Source organism: Scyliorhinus torazame, chromosome 21 (assembly GCF_047496885.1).
Source record: "Scyliorhinus torazame isolate Kashiwa2021f chromosome 21, sScyTor2.1, whole genome shotgun sequence".
Taxonomy (NCBI): domain Eukaryota; kingdom Metazoa; phylum Chordata; class Chondrichthyes; order Carcharhiniformes; family Scyliorhinidae; genus Scyliorhinus; species Scyliorhinus torazame.
In genome coordinates, this window is record NC_092727.1 from 91,419,103 (window position 1) to 91,432,574 (window position 13,472).

The window sequence follows — 13,472 nt, forward strand, 5'->3', positions numbered from 1 at the left end:
AATCCTGACCAATATCTTGGCGCCTGTCTTTTGGAGCTGCTTCACCAAATGCTAGTTTTGGCTAAGATCTGGTATGTCTCTCTTGTGGGGACCATGAATCGGATTCAATTTGATTGGTTTTTGGAGCAGGCAAGGAGCTGGATTAGGGGTTCGCCCCTGTCCACACTCTGAGCCCTGGCTTGGTAACTCAGAAAAAGTAACAAAAAAAAACTCATCTTCACCCTTCTCCCAAAATGATAAGCTCCCAATAGACATCAGTGATAGTCCTGGAAACCTATTCTGAATGCAGAAAAATAGAATCTTTAAACACAGAAGGAAGCCATTCAGTCCAAACAACTTAATCCCATTTGTCATGTTTTCTGCCAAACCATGTGATGAACTCCAGACAGGAAAGCAGGATTGGGGTCAAAGTGAGGTCACAGTAGTGAGCGGAAGGGCTGTCCAAACTCACCTCTTACATAAAGAGTGCTGAGGAGGGAAATCTACTGCACATCCTTGCAGAGATTAATTTATTCTTTTTTTCACCATTCTATAACACAGGAGTAATGGAATAGAAACAAATCTGAATTGAGATCTACCAAACTTATCGCGTTCAGACAAGGAGTACCTCATTTGTACCACATCTTCCATCCCCAGGGCAGGCAATCCCCTGAGAGAGACAAAACAAGGTGGGGGGAAAGCAACGAGACAATTCAGGAAAAACTCTGAGAAATTCCTTTCAGACCAAACCCCCACCAACCCATGCCTAAGGCAAGTGAGAGAGGATGATGAGAAAATGATAGCTCCCATTAATAATCTCAGTGATCAATAAACTGAGATGTCCTCCGTTCTCAAACTCACCAGGTTTCCATTTTGAAGAAGTGCTGTGAACCCGTACTGGCTGCACGCTTTGGTAATCTGTTCCAGAAATGGGTGGCCTGCTGTGAAAAGAAATACACCCTGGCATCCAACCTAAATCATGCTCCCACAGAGTAGACCTTGAGGCCACAGACAGGGAGGACGCCGCGGACACCAGGAAGATTGCTCTCCTCATCTCCGCGGCCGGGGACCATGCCATCCACATTTTTAATTCCCTCACCTTTGCGGATGATGAAGATAAAACAAAGTTCAAGACGGTCCTCCTCAAGTTTGACACTCACTGCAGCGTAGAGGTGAATGAAAGTTTTGAGCGATACGTGTTCCAACAGCGTTTTCAGGGTAAGGATGAACCTTTCCAATTCTTTCTCACGCAGCTCCGCATCCTTGCGCAGTCTTGCAGCTACGGGCCCACCTCTGACTTCATGATACGCAACCAGATCATTTTCAGCATTCAGTCGGACCCCCTACGACAGCAGCTCCTCAAAGTAAAGCAGCTCACCCTAGCGACCGCCATTGAGACCTGTGTCTTACACAAAAACGCCACGAGTCGGTATTCCCACATTCAAGCGGCTGAAACGGCGCGGCAAGGTCCCCACGAGGCGGAACGGGTCCAAGCGATTGAGCAACTCCAGGGCCTCAGCCTGGGTGAGGGCGGCCATTTTGCGCGCTTTTCGCAGACTCCCGCGCTTGTGCGCAAAGAACGTAATGCGCGGTGCGCACCACGCACGACCGCACCGCGCATGCGCTGTGGCGCAGCGAACGTGCTGACGCTATGACGTGCGGCAACTGTGGCTCCGCCCATTTAAAACGGCAATAGAACATAGAACATAGAACAATACAGCGCAGTACAGGCCCTTCGGCCCACGATGTTGCACCGAAACAAAAGCCATCTAACCTACACTATACCATTATCATCCATATGTTTATCCAATAAACTTTTAAATGCCCTTAATGTTGGCGCGTTCACTACTGTAGCAGGTAGGGCATTCCACGGCCTCACTACTCTTTGCGTAAAGAACCTACCCCTGACCTCTGTCCTATATCTATTACTCCTCAGTTTAAGGCTATGTCCCCTCGTGCTAGCCATTTCCATCCGCGGGAGAAGGCTCTCACTGTCCACCCTATCTAACCCTCTGATCATTTTGTATGCCTCTATTAAGTCTCCTCTTAACCTTCTTCTCTCTAACGAAAACAACCTCAAGTCCATCAGCCTTTCCTCATAAGATTTTCCCTCCATACCAGGCAACATCCTGGTAAATCTCCTCTGCACCCGTTCCAAAGCCTCCACATCCTTCCTATAATGCGGTGACCAGAACTGTACGCAATACTCCAAATGCGGCCGTACCAGAGTTCTGTACAGCTGCAACATGACCTCCTGACTCCGGAACTCAATCCCTCTACCAATAAAGGCCAACACTCCATAGGCCTTCTTCACCACCCTATCAACCTGGGTGGCAACTTTCAGGGATCTATGTACATGGACACCTAGATCCCTCTGCTCATCCACACTTTCAAGAACTTTTCCATTAGCCACATATTCCACATTCCTGTTTTTCCTTCCAAAGTGAATCACCTCACACTTCTCTACATTAAACTCCATTTGCCACCTCTCAGCCCAGCACTGCAGCTTATCTATATCCCTCTGTAACCTGCTACTTCCTTCCTCACTATCGACAACACCACCGACTTTAGTATCGTCTGCAAATTTACTCACCTACCCTTCTGCGCCTTCCTCTAGGTCATTGATAAAAATGACAAATAGCAACGGCCCCAGAACAGATCCTTGTGGTACTCCACTTGTGACAGAACTCCATTCTGAACATTTCCCATCAACCACCACCCTCTGTCTTCTTTCAGCTAGCCAATTTCTGATCCACATCTCTAAATCACCCTCAATCCCCAGCCTCCGTATTTTCTGCAATAGCCTACCGTGGGGAACCTTATCAAACGCTTTGCTGAAATCCATATACACCACATCAACTGCTCTACCCTCGTCTACCTGTTCAGTCACCTTCTCAAAGAACTCGATAAGGTTTGTGAGGCATGACCTACCCTTCACAAAGCCATGCTGACTATCCCTGATCATATTATTCCTATCTAGATGATTATAAATCTTGTCTCTTATAATGCCCTCCAAGACTTTACCCACTACAGACGTGAGGCTCACCGGTCTATAGTTGCCGGGGTTGTCTCTGCTCCCCTTTTTGAACAAAGGGACCACATTTGCTATCCTCCAGTCCTCTGGCACTATTCCTGTATCCAATGATGACATAAAAATCAAAGCCAATGGTCCAGCAATCTCTTCCCTGGCCTCCCAGAGAATCCTAGGATAAATCCCATCAGGCCCCGGGGACTTATCTATTTTCAGCCTGTCCAGAATTGCCAACACCTCTTCCCTACTTACCTCAATGCCATCTAATCTATTTACCTGGAGCTCAGCATTCTCCTCCACAACATTATCTTTTTCCTGAGTGAATACTGACGAAAAATATTCATTTAGTATCTCGCCTATCTCTTCAGACTCTACACACAACTTCCCATCCCTGTCCTTGACTGGTCCTACTCTGTCCCTAGTCATTCGCTTATTCCTGACATACCTATAGAAAGCTTTTGGGTTTTCCTTGATCCTTCCTGCCAAATACTTCTCATGTCCCCTCCTTGCTCGTCTTAGCTCTCTCTTTAGATCCTTCCTCGCTACCTTGTAACTATCCATCGCCCCAACTGAAACTTCACACCTCATCTTCACATAGGCCTCCTTCTTCCTCTTAACAAGAGATTCCACTTCTTTGGTAAACCACGGTTCCCTCGCTCGGCACCTTCCTCCCTGCCTGACCGGTACATACTTATCAAGAACACGCAATAGCTGATCCTTGAACAAGCTCCACTTATCCAGTGTGTCCAAAACTTGCAGCCTACTTCTCCACCTTATCCCCCCCAAGTCACGTCTAATGGCATCATAATTTCCCTTCCCCCAGCTATAACTCTTGCCCTGCGGTGTATACTTATCCCTTTCCATCCTTAACGTAAACGTCACCGAATTGTGGTCACTGTCCCCAAAGTGCTCACCTACCTCCAAATCCAACACCTGGCCTGGTTCATTACCCAAAACCAAATCCAATGTGGCCTCACCTCTTGTTGGCCTGTCAACAAACTGTGTCAGGAAACCCTCCTGCACACACTGAACAAAAAACGACCCATCTAATGTACTCGAACTATATCTTTTCCAGTCAATATTTGGAAAGTTAAAGTCTCCCATAATAACTACCCTGTTACTTTCGCTCATATCCAGGATCATCTTCGCCATCCTTTCCTCTACATCCCTAGAACTATTTGGAGGCCTATAGAAAACTCCCAACAGGGTGACCTCTCCTTTCCTGTTTCTAACCTCAGCCCATACCACCTCGGAAGATGAGTCCCCATCTAGCATCCTCTCCGCCACCGTAATACTGCTCTTGACTAGCAGCGCCACACCTCCCCCTCTTTTGCCTCCTTCCCTGAGCTTACTAAAACACCTAAACCCCGGAACCTGCAACATCCATTCCTGTCCCTGCTCTATCCACGTCTCCGAAATGGCCACAACATCGAAGTCCCAGGTACCAACCCATGCTGCCAGTTCCCCTACCTTATTTCGTATACTCCTGGCATTGAAGTAGACACACTTCAAACCACCTACCTGAACACTGGCCCCCTCCTCCGACGTCAAATCTGAGCTCCTGACCTCTATACTCTCATTCTCCCTTACCCTAAAACTACAATCCAGGTTCCCATGCCCCTGCTGCATTAGTTTAAACCCCCCCAAAGAGCACTAACAAATCTCCCCCCCAGGATATTTGTGCCCCGCAGGTTCAGATGTAGACCATCCTGTCTGTAGAGGTCCCACCTTCCCCAGAAAGCGCCCCAGTTATCCAGAAATCTGAATCCCTCCCGCCTGCACCATCCCTGTAGCCACGTGTTTAATTGCTCTCTCTCCCTATTCCTCATCTCACTATCACGTGGCACGGGCAACAACCCAGAGATAACAACTCTGTTTGTTCTAGCTCTGAGCTTCCATCCTAGCTCCCTGAAAGCCTGCCTGACATCCTTATCCCCTTTCCTACCTATGTCGTTAGTGCCAATGTGGACCACGACTTGGGGCTGCTCCCCCTCCCCCTTAAGGACCCGGAAAACACGATCCGAGACATCACGTACCCTTGCACCTGGGAGGCAACATACCAAACGTGAGTCTCTCACGCTCCCACAAAATCTCCTATCTGTGCCCCTGACTATAGAGTCCCCAATTACTAATGCTCTGCTCCTCTCCCCCCTTCCCTTCTGAGCAACAGGGATAGACTCTGTGCCAGAGGTCTGTACCTCATGGCTTACCCCTGGTAAGTCGTCCCCCCCACAAGTATCCAAAGCGGTATACTTGTTTCTCAGGGGAACGACCGCAGGGGATCCCTGCACTGACTGTTTATTCCCCGTCCCTCTTACAGTTACCCATCTATCTCCAATCTTTGGTGTAACTAATTCCCTGAAGCTGCTATCTATGACCCCCTCTGCCTCCCGAATGATCCGAAGTTCTTCCAACTCCAGCTCCAGTTCCCTAACTCGGTCTTGGAGGAGCTGGAGATGGCAGCACTTCCTGCAGGTAAAATCAGCAGGGACACTAACGGCATCCCTCACCTCAAACATCCTGCAGGAGGAACATTGCACTCCCTTCCCTGCCATTCCTCTAACTTTCTACCAAGATGTGGCTAACAACTAAATTTAAATTTTTTTTTATATATAAAAAAAAAATAAAGAATAAAAATTATTAATAACAATAATAAAATATGGTACTTACCTCACACCAAAGGGTTTTATTATTAGGTTAGAGGAGGAGGGCGGGTGGGAGACACTACACGTGTAGTGTCTTGGGTTTCCTCTCCACCAGAATTTATTGGTGAGGGTCTTCCCAGACGTCCGCGGGTCGACTTCCTGTTCCCACCTTAAACACTAGAATTTTTTTTTTTAAAAATTTATTTAAAGGAGAAACATACCTCCCAGAAATCACTTCCGCACTGCCCCCGCAGAAATGGACTAACCTGCTCCGCTCCTGCTGAAATCGACTTGGCCTGCAAGGTAAGCAAGTTGTTAATCTGCGCTTTTTCAAAATTCCCGCGCTGATTCTAAGGTCCCAGCTCTCACTCCCGAACTCAACAGCTGACCTGCAAGAAAAGTAAGTTAATCTGTACTCACCTCACCACAGACAGCAACCTTTTAAATGGTCCCCTCTGTCTCGCAGCCCCCGCGCTTTTTCAAAATTCCCGCGCTGATTCTAAGGTCCCAGCTCTCACTCCCGAACTCAACAGCTGACCTGCAAGGCAAGTAAGTTAATCTGTACTCCTGGCCTGCCAAATCTCGACAATGCCTAAGATGTGGCAGACTTGGCCACTATGTTGCCTTCTGCCGAGCAGCTCAGCCTGCCAATTCATATCACCCACCTCAGAAACTTAATTTGTGAACTTTGTGGACTTATGAACTTTCTGATCTGTTCTGTTCTTCCGTTTGATCGTTTACATGGTTTGTATATAGTGTTCATCTCGTTATTCTTGTGACACACTGTTTTTCTGCACCAGGCACCTTCCCATGTAAATAGTTTAGTTCTCTTGTACATAGTCCTGTAAATATTTTGCACACACGTCGTCAGGGACATTCTCACCATACACTATTTGTTGCCACACAGGTACATTCTTTTATAAAAGGGGGGATGTCATAATATACACCAGTATATCATGGTGCAGACACACCTTGATGGACACACAGTTCGACCAATCAACACACACAACACCGCAGCCAATCACCAGTTAGAGCACACGCACTATAAAGACAGGGGGCATCAGAGTTCCCGCTCATTCGAGCTGCAGCTAGCTAGGAGGACAGAGCTCATAGCCTGCAGCACAGACATTCACCATGTGCTGAGTGCATCGACTGGTTAGGACAAGGCAAAGGTCTTTAGTTAAAGCTAGTGTCGTGTTAACCCACAGTCAGAGTATGTTACAACAGTTAATGATTCAATAAAATAGTGTTGCACTATTTCAAGTGTTGGTGACCTGTATGTGTTCCACGGATCCAGAGCACTCAACACAACACCTTTCAGATTTTATTAATTTAAATTCCACCAGCTGCCATGGTGGGATTTGAACCCATGTCCTCAGAGCATTAGGCTGGGCCTCTGGATTGCTATTCGAAGGAAGTTGTCGCTACAGCACCATCTCCCACTAGAGGAAGCCCTGCTGCTTCTCCTTACCCAAGCTGCGCAGTAAAGGCAATCACTTCACAAACTGAGTCCCTCATGCTTTCTTTAAGTTGCAATTCTCAACTAATCCAGTCCTCTGATCACCCAAACACCAGTGGTTAAATAGAATGACTGACAAAATAAAGGCCTCATGAGCAGCCACTTCCCATCTCCTATTCCCGCGTCTACTTTGTTAAAACTGGAAGTGAATGGCCTTGAGGAGGTTTAGTTCCTGTTCAGACCTTTAAGCTATGACTTAAACCCAACCCAGCCATGAGTTAGGACTCATCCCTATGCGTTGGAAGAATCTGGGAGATTGAAAAGACTAATCAAGATACATTAATTGTTAAACCCTTCACTGGTGTACAGTTTATAACTGATAGAAGTTGAATGTACAGGAGCTGGATTGACTAATTCTCATGTTTGAAACTTAGTGAATAATATCACAAGCATTGCTATTATGGGTGTTTCACACCAAATGCATCTCTTGATAAATATCGTCTCAGCTGGAGCCTTGTTTCTTAATTTCCAGCAAAAACAGAAGATATTGGACAATCTCAGCAAAGTTGACGAAGAGTCACCCAGACTTGAAACATTAGCTCCCTTTTCTCTCCACAGATGCTGTCAGATCTGCTGAGATTGTCCAGTATTTTCTGTTTTTGTTTCAGATTCCAGCATCCGCAGTAATTTGCTTTCTTTCTTCATTTCCAGCATTGTTCACTATCTTTTCTACCTGTGTTGCAATGCAGACTCGCTTCTCGGGTGACATGGCTACCCGTAGTGATGTGCAAACAGGTGTATCTCTAGCACACGAAGAACGCTTTAACTGGCACACGCTGCAGAAGCCTGGGAAACTCCAGGGGTGTGCTAATATGCCTGCCAGCTGGTTTTAACCAGCTGGAGCTGAGAAGTGGGATTAGAATTCAAGCAACAAAAAAATGATGTCTCACGGGGTCCTCGTTCAGACGGTCTTTCTCCCTGTTGCATTCTGGGAGTGCCGCAGTCCTGCTGCCTGCTGTGAATCCAAAGGAGCAAGGGGGCCTTGGGCAGAATTCCTTATTCATGAGGTACAACTTTGTGCTGTCAGTGAGGGAGAGCTTTGCACACCTTTCTGATCAGCAGTTTTAAATTATAAGCATAGAAGTAAAGGGCAAACCAGAGATGCCAATTAGTGTGCAGGTGTCTCCCACCATTACATTTAGAAATCAACTACATATAAATAGATCTTTCGACAAAATGTTAAGTAGAAATGTCTTTGCTGAGGAATATTTTTCTAGTACAAAAATGTAATACAAATAAAACACAGTGAAAATTGATTTTGAACAGGAGAATCTTCCCATCCTGAACTTAATTGGGTATGGGGGTGGGGTGGAAAGTCGGCAGGATCCGCACCTGACCCCACCTCATCGTCCATTGCTGAACTCACCTCAGGGAGCAGAAGAAGGGAAGGCATTGAATTCCACCATTGAATGGATTCTGTACTGCAACAAAAAACAGCACATCATCGGCCATCGGCCGCTGCCTCATTGCTGAATCCGCGAGTGCAAGGACAGAATTGGCCACCATGTCCATGCTGAAAGAATTGGGTTCCAAACTCAGCTGTGTCAGGTTGGTGCTGAGTGCACATTGAGTGCAGGGTTCTCTGCCGGGTTCTCCAATGCACCAAGCATGTCACTGGATAACATCAGCGTTCCTCTGAGTTGTCCCCATCTGAGTTCTCTACAACAAAGCTTGCGTGGGAGCTAACACTCTGGTGATTTGACTCCTGTGCTTTCCTTGCCACCTCCCCACCCTCACTGTCCCTTGGCTGCAGGCCCTGTTTCTTATCTATCCTCTAGATAGATACTGCATGGTGTGAAATCGAGTGTGGATGTTGCATCATTGCTCTTTTCTTACTGCCTTGCCAGATTACACTTCTGTGTGGAGTTCGCACGTTCTCCCCAAATCTGCGTGGGTTTCCTCTAGGAGCTCCAGTTTCCTCCCCCACCCCGAACATGTGCAGGTTTGGTGGATTGGCCATGTTAAAATTTCCTTGTAGTGTCTAAGGATGTACAGGTTACGAGGATGGAGTGGGCCGAGGTGGGGGCACTCTTTCAGAGGCTCGGTGCAAAAATGCCTTCTGCACTGTAGGGAGTCTCTGGTTCTATATCAAAAGACAGGGTAGGAAGAGGGGGAGTGGGTCATGTAAGGAGGATTAGTTTTGAAGATACCATCATCTTTGATGACTTTAGCCTTGCCATTGATCATGGCCTCAACAATGGCCGCTCCAGTATCAGACCTTACCACTTCTTCCATTTGAACAAAGAACAAAGAACAAAGAAATGTACGGCACAGGAACAGGCCCTTCGGCCCTCCAAGCCCGTGCCAACCATGCGGCCCGACTAAACTACAATCTTCTACACTTCCTGGGTCCGTATCCCTCTATTCCCATCCTATTCATGTATTTGTCAAGATGCCCCTTAAATGTCACTATCGTCCCTGCTTCCACCACCTCCTCCGGTAGCGAGTTCCAGGCACCCACTACCCTCTGCGTAAAAAACTTGCCTCGTACATCTACTCTAAACCTTGCCCCTCTCACCTTAAACCTATGCCCCCTAGTAATTGACCCCTCTACCCTGGGGAAAAGCCTCTGACTATCCACTCTGTCTATGCCCCTCATAATTTTGTAGACCTCTATCAGGTCTCCCCTCAACCTCCTTCGTTCCAGTGAGAACAAACCGAGTTTATTCAACCGCTCCTCATAGCTAATGCCCTCCATACCAGGCAACATTCTGGTAAATCTCTTCTGCACCCTCTCTAAAGCCTCCACATCCTTCTGGTAGTGTGGCGACCAGAATTGAACACTATACTCCAAGTGTGGCCTAACTATGGTTCTATACAGCTGCAACATGACTTGCCAATTCTTATACTCAATGCCCCGGCCAATGAAGGCAAGCATGCCGTATGCCTTCTTGACTACCTTCTCCACCTGTGTTGCCCCTTTCAATGACCTGTGGACCTGTACTCCGAGATCCCTTTGACTTTCAATACTCTTGAGGGTTCTACCATTCACTGTATATTCCCTACCTGCATTAGACCTTCCAAAATGCATTACCTCACATTTGTCCGGATTAAACCCCATCTGCCATCTCTCCGCCCAAGTCTCCAAACAATCTAAATCCTGCTGTATCCTCTGACAGTCCTCATCGCTATCCCCAATTCCACCAACCTTTGTGTCGTCTGCAAACTTAATATTCAGACCAGTTACATTTTCCTCCAAATCATTTATATATACTACAAAGAGCAAAGGTCCCAGCACTGATCCCTGTGGAACACCACTGGTCACAGCCCTCCAATTAGAAAAGCACCCTTCCATTGCTACTCTCAGCCTTCTATGACCTAGCCAGTTCTGTATCCACCTTGCCAGCTCACCCCTGATCCCGTGTGACTTCACCTTTTATACTAGTCTACCATGAGGGACCTTGTCAAAGGCCTTACTGAAGTCTATATAGACAACATCCACTGCCCTACCTGCATCAATCATCTTAGTGACCTCGAGAAACTCTATCAAGTTAGTGAGACACGACCTCCCCTTCATAAAACCATGCTGCCTCTCACTAATACGTCCATTTGCTTCCAAATGGGAGTAGATCCTGTCTCGAAGAATTCTCTCCAGTAATTTCCCTACCACTGAAGTAAGGCTCACCGGCCTGTAGTTCCCTGGATTATCCTTGCTATTATTCCTTAAACAGAGGAACACCATTGGCTATTCTCCAGTCCTCCGGGACATCACCTGAAGATCGTGAGGATCCAAAGATTTCTGTCAAGGCCTCAGCAATTTCCTCTCCAGCCTCCTTCAGTATTCTGGGGTAAATCCCATCAGGCCCTGGGGACTTATCTACCTTAATATTTTTTAAGACACCCAACACCTCGTCTTTTTGGATCTCAATGTGACCCAGGCTATCTACACCCCCTTCTCCAGACTCAACATCTACCAATTTCTTCTCTTTGGTGAATACTGATGCAAAGTATTCATTTAGTACCTCGCCCATTTCCTCTGGCTCCACACATAGATTCCCTTGCCTATCCTTCAGTGGGCCAACCCTTTCCCTGGCTACCCTCTTGCTTTTTATGTACGTGTAAAAAGCCTTGGGATTTTCCTTAACCCTATTTGCCAATGACCTTTCGTGACCCCTTCTAGCCCTCCTGACTCCTTGCTTAAGTTCCTTCCTACTTACCTTATATTCCACGCAGGCTTCGTCTGTTCCCAGCCTTTTAGCCCTGACAAACGCCTCCTTTTTCTTTTTGACAAGGCCTACAATTTGGGTTAAACCATGTCAGTGCTTCTGTTCCCATGCCTTTAACTCCTGTTGCGACCATCTTGTCCTGCAAGAGAGGGGAAAGTATGTCAGTGCATGTGGTGCAGTATGTTTTTGCAATGTGACTACCATGGCTGAATAGCTCACAGTGCCTACGAATTGTGAGGTGTGGGTTTAAGGCTTGCAGCAATCCTGTATGTGTGACAGTGAGATGAAGATTTTTCTTATGTGAGGGAGGGTGTAAGGACTCCTCACTTTCTTCCCACTACTGGGTTGTTTATTCCATGTTTTTAAAATTAATTTAACGGGATGAATGTGCTAGTTCAGTGCACGTACTTATCTGTTTACATCCGGATTGAAACTAATTCTGTCAGCCAGGCTTAAACAAGAGTTTAAACAAGTAAAGTGATAGTTTTTATTGTGCTAATAATCAACCCAGGTAAAGGTATTTGAAAACAGTATTATGAAGGTAAACAGACTGCTGTAATTCACAGGAGCTCACCGAGCCTCCTGAAACAAGACCCTCAAACCAAAGAGCATTACCATCTAGAAAGACAAGGGCAGCAGATACATGGGAAAACCACCACCTTCCAAGTTCCCTTCCAAGCCACATACACACACATTCACTCTCCACACTGTTACGACACCCTGGGCTAGGGCGTGGTCAATTCCAGCCCCCTCTCCTTGACCCAGAGTCACAAAACAATTGAATTAACCCATTATTCTAAGAAAAATACCCAAAGGCCAATAAACACAGTCACCAGGTTTGTAAATTTAAGCACAATTACCTTTTATTTATAACAAGAATTATTGTTAAATATGCAGCAAATACAGTTGGTTAACTATTATCTAATTCCTAATCCTCAACTTTAATTTGCCTCCCATCCTCAACACACACACACATGACAAACAAATACAGAGGGGTAGAGAGGGATGAAAATAATAAGTAAAACAGTGACATAAGTGAAATAAGACAGTAAAATAAGTGACAGTGATGGCGCCGGAGCGAGGCGACTCTCTGCGAGCTCGCCCCAACAGATCCACTTTTTACTTAACTTATACTCGTTCTAATCTTTTAAAATTTAATTCTAAGACTAACATTATTACTAACCTCTCTCTTTTGTCTTTCCTTGCAGGCTTGAACATCCTCCAAGGCCCGTGCAGACCTTTTGACCCGATCCGACCTGACCTCCACGACCTGCAAGTGGATCGGGACCAAACTGGAAGTGAAGCCCCAACCTCGATTTGGAGCTGACCCAGACCTCGGAGCTACACCCTATATGCTTCATCCGATGCCAGTGCTTATGTAGTTACATTGTATACCTTGTTTTGCCCTATTATGTATTTTCTTTTATTCCCTTTACTTCCCATGTACTTAATGATCTGTTGAGCTGCTCGCAGAAAAATACTTTTCACTGTACCTCGGTACACGTGACAATAAACAAATCCAATCCAAAATTATAAGTAAAAGATAAGAGTCTTTATTTCAGATGGTTGTTTCTCGCATACATTCCTTCAAACTAAGCTTTCAGGTCAAGAATTCAGCTTTCTAGTCTGTCATGGTTTCCGCTGTAGATTCATTCAGGTCTCTGCAGTTTCAGAAATACAGTAATTTTTCTGGAGAAAACATGAGAGAGAGAGCACGTCCTTTTATCGGATTGTGCAGGATTCAAACTGAACTTTCACTGGCTCTCCGAAAATCAGCCCACTCAGGAAGGACCCAATCACTACCTGTTACCAGGCAGAATATTGCCTTTTGGCCAATTCATTGGCCACCAGCCAATCAATCAACTGAGTTCCACCCTCTTGGGTGCCACAAAGTCTGGGTCTACTGTTCGAACACTAGCACTAAATATTATGGTGAGACTTCTTGAATTCCTCATTCTCGCTACTACTTGACATAAAGATAAATGTCCATTAAGAATCCATGGATCAAAAATGATAATAGCAAAAATGAAGAAAGGGAAAATAAGAGAATCAACAGAAAGGACCCTTACAACACACACACACACACTCCACACACACTTTCACTCCACACACTCCACACATATACACCACTC

At 46.1% G+C, this 13,472-nt stretch overlaps 1 long non-coding RNA gene across 1 annotated transcript in view; it reads left to right on the forward strand.

The window, feature by feature from the left end:
* Nucleotides 1-12,864, forward strand: part of LOC140398015 (uncharacterized) — a 112,715-nt gene extending 99,851 nt beyond the window's left edge. The window contains exons 2-3 of the long non-coding RNA XR_011937380.1: nucleotides 8,441-8,722; nucleotides 12,549-12,864. This is a non-coding gene — a long non-coding RNA (uncharacterized lncRNA). The remainder of the gene's footprint in view (nucleotides 1-8,440; nucleotides 8,723-12,548) is intronic.
* The last annotated feature ends 608 nt before the right edge of the window (nucleotides 12,865-13,472 follow it).